Here is a 12,604-nt window from a genome sequence, read left to right on the forward strand (position 1 = left end):
TTAGCCAATTTCTAGAGAAGGCAAACAACTTGCCGTGGACATTCCTTTATATGCAAACCAACCAATTCACAGCCCATACCCCAACCATGTCCTTTATCAAATGCTCACACACCAAACCCATTCTACCCCCCTGCCCTCAGTCACTCCAGAGCCAGGTCCTGGACAGCTAGGAACCATTCCTACAGCCTAGGGCCTGCAGAAGTTAATCAGTCCTAAACTGTTTAATGTGCCTGCCTTGCCTCTCCCAAGGAGATCACAATAAAAGCTTGTGCCCATGATTTTTCCTCTCCCAGCTGCCTCCTGACCCACCCTGGTGCTTCCCCGTGTGGCCTTGCGTGAAAGGTTGTGCCTCTTGTTTCCAGAGATCTATGAGTATAAACATCATCCTGCATGAAAGTCATTCCTGTCTGCATGCCTTACAGAACCTGATCAGCAACACTCCCAGGTACATTCTCCCACCTCACCAGCCTAACAGCGTCCCTCCTCAGAGACCTGACTTTCAGCTCCCAAGGGCTTCTCCTCTAAGTTTCTAAGTTTTAATCATTTCAACTTCTTTCCTTTGTTCCCTAGTCCGGGTGGTGGCTGCTTCCTACTAAGTCCATGACACACAGCCTTTCTTCTACCTTTTCAGTTAAAGATTCTTTGTATCTAGTCAGCAATTCTCCATATTACATTTTCTCTGTCAAAATAACCATTGTGTTTTCTGCCTCTTGACTAGACACTGATGAACATACAATTTTATGCTTAATCCTAGCACTTGGGTTTGCATCAGAGCTTAATAATTTATCAATAGCTCATGAGATTTTGCCAAGGTGGATGTGGGGGCCCGGGTGGAATATACCTAGCCAATAAAAATTCTGGGAAATCAAAGAGATTCAGATCAACTTACAACATGTCATTCTCAAGAAAATAATGCTAAATTCCTCATACCTGCCAATTCCTCATCTTTTGCAGCAATGCTATTCTAAATCTTCACCTTTTATTAAATCAATACTGCAGACATATCCAAGTATCTTTGTCAATAAAGGTCATAATACACTTAGGAATGTATCTTTCATTTCATCTTATAAAAATCAAGAGGGTTTCAAAAACATATGTCATTGTCAGTTTGGGCCATTATCAACAAACATTTGTCTCTCAGAGTTCTGGAGGCTGGATGTCTGAGTGCAGGGTGTCAGCATGGTCAGGTTCTGGTAAGAGCTCTCTTCTGGGTTGCAGACTGCTGACTTTTCCTTGTATCTTCACATGGAGGAAAGGGAGTAAACTAGCTGTTAGCTTCTTCTTATAAGGTCACTAATCCCATCATGAAGGATATACCCTCATGACCTCCCAAATGCCCCACCTCCTAATGCCATCACATCAGGGTTAGGATTTAACATATAAGTTTGGGGGAGACATAAATGTCCCATTTATAGCATATCTAACAGAGAACAAGATCTCACCCTGTGAGAGGACTTCTCAATGGCATCCTTATCTTCCTAGCACCTTAACTTTCTAGCACCTAGTCATTCCTAAGAATGACTCAGGTATGCCAGCTATTCCTGTGATGGTGGGTAGTGAGAAATACTCTGGAGTAAGTGGGTTCCGAAGTACCTGGGTTCCAATCCAGCTTTACTACTTCACACTAACTTGATGACTTTAGGAAAAGCATTAACTTCTCTGAGCCTCAGTTTCTTTATCTGCTAAATGGAGTTATTAATACTCCTTATTCTACCTACTTTACAGGCTTATTCAATTCACTAAATATTTATAGATCACCTATAGGCAAGATCTTGTGATAGGCATTCCAGGATATACAAAGAGAAGTAAAACATGGTCCCTGACTTCAAGGAATTTATAATCCAGTATTTCTATGCATTCAGCAGTCATGAAACACCTCCTACCTGGCACTGTGCTAGGATCTAAGGGTACAGAGATGTCTAAATACAGTTCTCTCTTTCAAGGGAGAGGCTTACAATCTGATACAGAGATAAAACAAGGCCACAGATAACTAGAGCAAAAAGTAGAGTGTGCAATTAAATTTGAAACATATCAGCATGGCAGTTAACGAAATAGAAGGCCTACCCCTAGCTGACAGGGTCAGGAGAGGCTTTGTGGATCTGGTGGCATTTGAACTGACCATGAACAGAAACCTGAAAGAAGAAAAGATGAAGGGAGTGATCAGAAGAGGGAGCCTAGTTAGTTGTCAATAAGAGCCTGATGTGGAGTGGTGTTAGTAGAAATCAGAAAGAAGGAATGAGTGTAAGCAATGTTAGATGAACATGCTTGGAAATTCACAGGGGATAATTAGAACGTAACTGATTTACTGACAAGGATACAATGGTGACTAGGTGGACATGGCCTCTGTTTTCAATGAGCTTTAGGTAAGTTGGGACTAGGAAAAACTTTAAAGTTCCCCTAATGCAGTCCCTGTATAGTGTAGAAGTAGAATATTGGAGGCTCAGTAAGATCAACAGATCAGGAGACAATTGCCATTGAAAAGATAGTTTGTTATATTCACAGATCCCAAGAGGCTGGGGCATGCCATGCCACATCACAGAAGGTCACATAGGGAAGCACCAGGGTCCATCAGGAGGCAGAGGGAGAGGGGAAACATGTGCAAGAGTCTTTACTGTGGTTTCCAAGGGAAGGACTGGGAAGGAAAAGCCAGGCAGGGTAAGCAGACTTAGGATTGGCTAGCTTGATTAATTTCAGCAGGCTCTGGAGCTAGGGGGTTCCCTAGATGTCTGTCACATGGTCCTGGGGTGATATGATGGATGGTTCAGAATATGAGAGCCTGATAAGGAAGGTGATGGGGATAGGACCCTTCCAGGGTCAGCAAGGCCCCAAGTGTCAATGCATCAGAATGCAAAAAATAAAACACACAGTTAATAAATCTCCTTAAAACTAGGGGAGTTTGTTTAGTTTTGTATTCCTAACAGCCCCCGCAATCCCTTATACATAACATGGAGAAATTCAGTAACAGTTTATTGAATGATCAGGTTAACATATCCCTTCTTTGACTCTCAGATTTTGCTGGAGTTGGACAACTCTAATATACGATTGTGTGTTATCTCAGTGGCGGTCACTTTTCTTTCTGCTGATTCCTCAGAATAAGGCATCCATGAGGGGGACACTGCAATGCATGGCCCCAGTCTCCCTCAGTGAAGGAGGGCTGACAGCAGACAGCCTTCCAATTCTGCCTTCAGGAAATTGTGAACAAAAGTTAAATAAATAAGTAATCCTTTTAAAAATTAAAGATACTATTAAAACCAAAAAATGAAGGGTGGTTACTTCTTTTGTGGCAAAACTACTTTCTATCATAATTAGTGTTTCTTCAATTTCCAGAGACAGAAATCTTATGAACTTGCTTAAGAAAAAAAAGGGGGGGGTGGATCATGACTGGAAAACTGTCTTCAGGAACAGCTGGATCTAAGGAGTCAAAAGACATCACCAGAACTCTCTCCATCTTCATTTGTCTCTCACATCTATTTATCTCTATGCATTACTTCATCTTTTTTTTTTTTTAACTCAAAATAGCTTTTCTGTGTTTGGGGACAACGGCCTCAAGCAGCTCCAGCTTTTACTTTATACTCACAGCTCTCGATCCAGTAAAGAGAGAAACCATCTTTTTCTCCCAGAATCTCTGTGTAAAATTTCAGGGAGAAAACTGATGGACATTTACATCAGTCAGTATCCAATCTGGAAATGGAAACCACACTGGTTGTTTGAACAGGGAACAGGTACAAAACAGCAGTTATTAACTTTAGATTAAGGATGACTGAACAGTAGAAGACTAAGGACTAAAGGATAACCCTCCTCACCAAGGAGGAGGTTCAGGCCTCTTTGAAGAGGTGGTGACTAACACAGGGGCCAGAAGCCTGCTGCTGGTGAAGCAGCTTGTCGTGGAGCCCAGCCCAGTCAGGCTACAGAAGCAGCTTGCCCTTAAGGGAGGGCGTGGACATGCTGCAGCTGGGCTGTAAAAGAGTTCACTGTGGCCCAAGGGGATGCAGGGCTGCTGATCAGGAGGGCCTGGCCTAGGGGCACCGCTAGAATTCCCCTGAGCACCTGCCAGGCTCCCATCCTAAATAGTGGTAATAATAGAGGACCAGAGCCTGGAAAGGAAGCATCTTCCTGCTGCTACTGCCTTGCAGGGTCATTCCGTTGCCCTCTGTTGACGAAGTTTAGTATTCCACTAGCAGGTAAAGGAGAAACGTTTCAGGATCCAGATTCAAGATCAAAAGGCAAGGCAAAGAAGGATGGATTTGGAGAGACAAAAGGTTAGGCACCATCCTACCTTGATCATCTGTACAGCCCTGAACCAGTCAGATTCAGGTCGTAGGTTCCCCCGTGACCAGGAGAAAGAGGACTGTCACTAGCTAAGTCTAGGCCAGGGTCATGTGCTCATGCCTGTGCTGCGGTCAAGCAAATGGCAGGAGAGCAGCCCTGCCACTACACATGGAATGGCTTGTCCATACTAAAGATGGACTTTCTTCCAGAAGAAAGGAGAGTACTAGGCAAAGAAAAACAATAAATATTCTTTGTATGTTGTATATTGACTTTAAAATGTCTGGTTCCATTTGGGTTTGTTCATACAGAAAATGAAAAATTAAGGTCTTTCTATAAGACTGATAACTGCATTTTAATTCATTTAAGAGACATTTATTAAGCACCTAGTATTAGAGGAACTTACTTTTATTAGTCCTGAACCACCGAAATATTTGTGGACACAGGCTGAATTGAAAGGTCTAAAAATGAAAAGGCATCCACCAAGACTGAATCAAGAAGAAACTGACCACTTGAACAAACCAATCACTAGAAATGAAATCGAATTAGCAATTAAGAACCTCCCTACAAATAAAACTCCAGGACCGGACATCTTCACTGGGGAATTCTACCAAACATACAAAGAAGAACTCATACCAGTCCTTCTCAAACTCTTTCAGAAGATTGAAAAAGAGGAAATACTCCCAAACTCATTCTATGAAGCCACGATCACCATGATACCAAAACCAGGCAAAGGCGCCACCAAAAAAGAGAATTACAGACCAATATCACTGATGAACATAGATGCAAAAATCCATACCAAAATACTAGCAAATAGAATCCAACAGCACATAAAAAAGATTATACATCATGATCAAATGGGGTTCATCCCAGGGACACAAGGATGGTTCAACATACGCACATCAATCAATGTAATACATCACATCAACAAGAGAAAGGACAAAAACCACATGATCATCTCAATAGATGCAGAAAAAGCTTTTGATAAAATTCAACACCCATTTATGATAAAAACTCTCACCAAAGTGGGTATAGAGGGAACATATCTCAACATAATAAAAGCTATATATGACAAACCTACAGCCAGCATAGTACTCAACGGTGAAAAACTCAAAAGCTTCCCACTAAAATCTGGGACAAGACAAGGATGCCCACTCTCACCACTCCTATTCAACATAGTTTTGGAAGTCCTAGCCACAGCAATCAGGCAAGAGAGAGAAATAAAAGGGATCCAAGTTGGAAAAGAAGAGGTAAAAGTGTCACTATATGCAGATGACATGATACTACGTATAGAAAACCCTAAAAGGTCCACACAAAAACTACTAGAAATAATCGAAGAATTCAGCAAAGTAGCAGGTTACAAGATTAACGTTCAAAAATCAGTTGCATTTCTTTACACTAATGATGAATCAACAGAAAAAGTAAAGAAACAACCCCCTTTAAAATAGCACCCAAAGTAATAAAATACCTAGGAGTAAATCTAACCAAGGAGGTGAAAGACTTATACACAGAAAACAATAAAACACTGATTAAGGAAATTAAAGAAGACTTTAAAAAATAGAAAGATATCCCATGCTCCTGGACTTGAAGAATCAATATTGTTAAAATGATCATACTGCCCAAGGCAATCTACAGATTTAATGCAATTTATCATTTTACCCAGGACATATTTCACAGAACTAGAACAAATCATATAAAATTTATATGGAACCACAAAAGACCTAGAATTGCCAAAGCATTACTGAAGAAAAAGAAAGAGGCTGGAGGAATAACTCTCCCAGACTTCAGACAATACTACAGAGCTGCAGTAAACAAGAAGCATGATATTGGTACAAAAACAGACATACGGACCAATGGAACAAAATAGAGAGCCCAGAAATGAACCCACAAACTTTTGGTCAACTAATCTTCGACAAAGGAGGCAAGAATATACAATGGAATAAAGACAGTCTCTTCAGCAAATGGTGTTGGGAAAACTGGACAGCAGCATGTAAATCAATGAAGCTAGAACACTCCCTTACACCATACACAAAAATAAACTCAAAATAGATCAAATACTTACACATAAGACAGGATACAATAAACCTCCTAGAAGAAAATATAGGCAAAACATTATCTGACATACATCTCAAAAATGCTCTTCTACGGAGGGCAGTCTACCCAAGCAATGGAAATAAAAGCAAGAATAAACAAATGGGACCTAATGAAATTTACAAGCTTCTGCACAGCAAAGGAAATCGTAAGTAAAACAAAAAGACAACCTACGGAGTGGGAGAACATTTTTGCAAATGAAACCGACAAAGGCTTGATCTCCAGAACATATAAGCAGCTCATACGACTTAATAAGAAAAAAACAAACAACCCAATCCAAAAATGAGCAGAAGACCTAAACACGCAATTCTCCAAGGAAGAAATACAAATGATCAATAGGCACATGAAAGAATACTCAGTATCACTAATTATCAGAGAAATGCAAATCAAAACTACAATGAGGTATCACCTCACACCAGTCAGAATGGCCATCATTCAAAAGTCCACAAAGGACAAATGCTGGAGAGGCTGTGGAGAAAAGGGAACCCTCCTTCACTGCTGGTGGGAATGCAGTTTGGTGCAGCCACTGTGGAAAACAGTATGGAGATTCCTCAAAAGACTAGGAATAAACTTACCATATGACCCAGGAATCCAGCTCCTGGGCATATATCCAGAAGGAACCCTACTTCAGGATGACACCTGCACCCCAATGTTCATAGCAGCACTATTTACAATAGCCAAAACATGGAAACAGCCTAAATGTCCATCAACAGATGACTGGAGAAAGAAGAGGTGATATATTTATACAATGGAATACTATTCAGCCATAAAAACCAACAACATAATGCCATTTGCAGCAACATAGATGTTCCTGGAGAATGTCATTCTAAGTGAAGTAAGCCAGAAAGAGAAAGAAAAATACCATATGAGATCGCTCATATGCAGAATCTAAAAAAAAAAAAAAAAACATAAATACAAAACAGAAACAGACTCATAGACATAGAATACAAACTTGTGGTTGCCAGGGGGACGAGTGGTGAGAAGGGACAAACTGGGATTTCAAAATGTAGAATAGATAAACAAGATTGTACTGTGTAGCACAGGGAAATATATACAGGATCTTGTGGTGGCTCACAGCAAAAGAGAATGTGACAATGAATATATGTATGTTCATGTATAACTGAAAAATTGTTCTCTACACTGGAATTTGACACAACATTGTAAAATGACTATAACTCAATAAAACAATGTTTAAAAAATAATAAAAAATAAAAGTTTTGAAAACCAAAAAAAAAAAAAAAGGCTGTTGGAAAAATGGCTGAGACAAGAAAATGGTACCTTTATTTACAGATTAAAATGTCCTAAGAGAGATAGCCACAACTTTGTAGCAAAGTTTTAAAATACTACTCAGGGTCACTTTGGAACAAGGCAGCATGACCCCGTGGTTCTGAGCACAAATCACAGAGCAAGACTGCGGGCATTCAAACCCGGTCTCACTACAACGTGACATGGGGCAAGTAAGTGGTGACTTCTGCAAAAGTTTTCTCATATGTAAAATTTGAATAACAATAATAGGTACCTCATAGAGTTGGTGGGAAGATTAAATAAGCTAATGTTTGCAAAGCTGTTTGAATGGCTCCTGGCATATAGTAAGCACTCTATGATTATTTAGCATCTACTACAAATTTGTTATTATTAATTGGATATCAAGTAATGTGACTTTCTCGCCATTAACTAGTTCAAAATCCCTTTATCTCCAAAACAAGAAAAAAAAATGTTTGGAAACATTTGTCTAACCTGCCATATATATTTTAGCACCTATAAAAGAGGCCATTTTATAAAAATTATTTTATTTTTACTAACTTCTGACACTGGAGTAGTTTCTTTATGAACATAAATCATGTACTCAGTGGAACCAAGTGAAACCAAACAAAAACTTGTTCTTGGTGATATTCTAGAGCATACAGAAGAAAATACAAATCTTTCCTTTATAATCTTTCTTCGAATGTTTGTTAAATTGTATGGAAAGAAAAACTCTTCCCTGAAAACGGATTTGTGTACATATCTTGTCAGAGGAATATATTTTTCATAGCCTACTTTTAGAAGGAAACTGCCTCTGTAAATCCAATGTTTTAAAATGACACTGGAGTATTCTGAGCAAGAAATGTACTCCCTCTCTGGCTGAGTCAGAGAAACCCTCTCCTAATGAGGACTCTGGCACTGACTGTGAACCACTGAAGCCTTCCTATTGTGATACACTCTGCAGTATGAGTGATAAACTGAAGTCTGAGATAGAGTCTCCCAGCAAGTCCTTGTTGGTGAATGTCAGGATGTCAGGGAAGAGCAGGCACAAAAAGAAGGAACTGCATTTCTTCTCCTTTCAGGGATAGGGCTGTCCTAGTCTCTGATAACTCTTACCACAGTCAGAGTGATGGGACTACCTGGAGTATCCATAACTGGAAGAAAACAAATAGAAACAAGAGAAAACACCTTACAAAGTAGATGCATTTGGAATTTAAATTATCAAAGTGTATACACACCCCCCCCCAAGACATACACACACTGTCTTAGTCCGTTTGGGCTGCTATAACAATCTCATAGACTGAGGGGCTTAAACAATAGAAATTTCTCTCTCACAGTTCTGGAGGCTCGGAAGTTTAAGTTCAAGGTGCCAACAGATTCAGTGTCTGGTGACAGCCTAGTTCTTGGTTCTTTTCCCTGTGTCCTCCTCACAGAAGGGGCAAGGGAGCTCCCTGGGGTCTCTTATAAGGACACTAATCCCATTCATGAGGGCTCCATCCTCATGAACTAATCACCTCCCAAAGGTCTCCCCTTCTGGTCCTATCACACTGGGGGTTAGAATTTCAACAGATGAATTTATGGAGTGGGGCATATAAACATTCAGTCTATCTTTCATTGCACACCCCCCCACACACACACACGATGTTCCTAAACTGAATTACCAAGGAATTACCTTGGTTAAAGAACAAATATTTCCTGGATTAAATAAAATATGATACAGTAATAGAATTTTTTGCATGTAAAAAGATTAAATATTTTGATACCAACATTGTCCTGATTCCTACAAATAAAAGTTTAAGTAATGCAACATAGAAGTGGCGTTTTTCAGTCGGGCATATAATCACACATAAAAAGGCATCAAGTTTAGGATCTATGAATGAAGATTTAGTTACAATAACATTTTACTACTAAAGACATTCTTACCAAAGAGAGAAGCAATAAACGTGGGACAGAGACGCATCATCTCCTATGTCAAGTTTTAAGGAGCGCTACCATGTTTCCATAGGATACTCTATTTCCTAAGAGGGAAAATGGGGACAATCATGTATCTCTTAGCTTTGCCAGAAGATTAAGCAATGTATAATGCAAAGGACAACACACACATTCTGGCACTGATTCCTGGTAAATAAATAGTATTTCCCCTCCTCTCCTGAAGGCCACTCCAGGACTTAGTAATGTGAGGGTGGACACAAACACAGCATTTCGCTGAAGCAAAAGGGCTTTGGGATGTGAGTCTGAAAGAAGACACAAAGTTGGGGCCCAGCCTGGATTCACTGTGTTTATCACTACCTCCTCATTACACCTACAGAGTGGCCCTGAGAAGAGCAGAACTTTGGTCAACAAACTCCCAAACAGGCCAAGTTTGTAATTCCAGAAAACCAATGAGCTGCCTGAGCCCTGAGCTCTGTGAGGACCTGCCCACCTATCACCTGTGAACGTGCACAAGGGAGAATCTTACCATCATTTGAACACTGTGATCTTGTTACTTATGGGCAGATGGGACACTTACTCCCAGATTTCTCAAGCAGTAAATAATTCTCTGGTTGCAAGAGAATGTAAAATTTTTAAAGACCATGTTGGGAAGTGATTAAAGCAAGATTCCAAAACTGAAAATTAAAAGAATAATAGTTTCTTGGTCTCTGAAAAGAAAAGTAGTAAGAATAAAATAGATCTGGAATGTTTATAGACTTTAAAACTGTAGTCCACTCTTGTAGTTGTGGTCTTTGAGATTCCAGGCTTCCAGTCCTCAGTTAACACAAAGGATCATTAATCTGTGAGTCTTATATGCAGGGAAGTCTTTTCTTCTGAGTAATTTTCCTCCCTATATACCCGTTGGGCTGTATCTACACACACAAGCTTCATTACTTTACCCAGGATGATGGACTAACAGAGCCTCATCAGTGAAACAGTGGATTTTGAAAATTCCTTTCCTGTAGGAAATGTATTTAGGAGATGCTGGTGTTTTAAAAATAAGTGTTTCCATAAATATGTCACTTTTTATGGTTTTCTCCTCATCCCACTGACAATTCTATAGCATTTCAGAAAGTAAGTTTACAGACTAGAATAGCCTTTGGCTATGAGGAAAGACTGTTGTAATAGTCCTATTAAATATCTTAATGAACATTTTTTGGGGGGGTCTATTTGTTATTTTTCTAGCACTTCTTCTGTTGATGTTAGTTTCCAAAGGGTTGGTACTGTATTCCTCTTAACTGGCGAAGAAATTAGGGTCTCTAAAGATCTTCCTTATTTTCACTTTCAATGAATTGTCATTTGTACTTCTTTTAAGGTTAAATCCTTCAATTCTTATTAATGGAGATAATATTTTGATAGATTGTTCTTACAAAGTTATTTGGAACCTTAAAAGAGACATTTATTAGCATTTTAACATGACTTTTCCCCTATGACTGTCAATCAAATTGATACTATAAGAATATTCAAACTAACTGGCAAATCATTTCTGAACACCCTTAACTGATAGCAAATTAAAAGGTCCTATGTCAATCCCTGAACCTCTGATTTCAATGTTGCTTAAGACCACCCTGGAATACATAGCCACTCTTAAGAACGTCCAGAGAAAGTTGTAGCATCTCCTTCAGAAGTGCTTTTGAGACGCTCACAACTAAAGTCCATGTGTTCATGGCAATTAAGAACAAATGGATATTGATACAGGATAAGTAACTGGTAAGACTAATGTTGGGGCCCAGGGAAGGATGCCCCAAAGTGTACCTCAATGGCATATTGGTTATTTTGAATTAAAGTGACTTGAGAAACAGCCAGTGGGAAAAATGACATTAAAAAACCCCATTCTGACTCCCTTTTTCCCCCCTGAAGGCAGGAAATCTGCCATGTGGAAGTATCCCCCCTACCCCAGGAGGAGAGAAAGCATCCTGATCACCAGTCAGGGAATTCAAGGTTAAGAAAGCTGTATAGACAAACTATATTATTCTTCATTAATCTGCTGCCCCAAGCACGAGCCCCTTTGCTTTATTAAATCTTCACAAATAATTTTTTTTTGTCTGAAAATGATATATAAACAGCCTGTTCTGGCCACTGTGGGAGTTCCAGATCTATGAGACCTCCGTGTGCATGAATTACATTGGCCTTTTCTCCTATTAATCTGTCTTCTGTCCACTTAATTATTAGACCAGCCAGTAGAACTCAAGAGGGGTAAGGGGAAATTCTCCCCTCCCCACCACCACTACCACACTAACAACTGTGCCTTCCAGCTGTGAGGATAAATCACTGCAAAATCAACTATGTGAAATAAAAAGAAGTTATTCTAAGACTTTGATTCACTTATTTGTTCTTTTACTAAATAGTTACAAATAAGCTGAATGAATAAATGAATGCAAGAATGCCTGTGACGTGGTAGTCACTGTGCATCATGTAGCCCGAAAGAATGGCAGACGGGAAAAACATGGCTCCGGCCTTTATGAAACTTACAGTCTAGGAGGGGAGAAAAACAGAAAGCAAAGAAGCACTTAAACAAATATCTAATTAAATTTCAGTGACAGTATTGCTGATGAGTTGTTCTGATTTTCTATCCCAGTCTTTTTTCTCCGTAGGAAGACTAAAACACCCAGGAAATTTTTTAAGTAAAAGCTGAAAATAGTCCTCTGAAAACCTACCTCCTATGATGTGAGCCCATTTACACATTCCCTGGATCAAAGTGGAAAGTAGTTGTGTCATATTGACTCCACCTTCTGCCTTTCGCATCCAATTAGGTGCCACAGCTTATTCATTTTATCATCCAAATACATCTTACATTCATTTCCTCGTCTCCATTTTCCATACCCAAAAGCATAGTACTAGTTCTCTGGTCCTCTTACCCAAATTATTCTAATAGATTCCCAGAATCACAAACAGAATAGGAGATACTAAAGTAGGAAAAGAACCTAGAGATCACTCTTCAGGTAAGGAAACAGGCTCAGAAAGGCAAATGTCTCACCCAGGATCCCCACAATTCAGCCTAGCTGCAGACATGCCACTAATTTTTCTTAGAGGA

Source organism: Camelus ferus, chromosome 2, assembly GCF_009834535.1.
Source record: "Camelus ferus isolate YT-003-E chromosome 2, BCGSAC_Cfer_1.0, whole genome shotgun sequence".
Taxonomy (NCBI): domain Eukaryota; kingdom Metazoa; phylum Chordata; class Mammalia; order Artiodactyla; family Camelidae; genus Camelus; species Camelus ferus.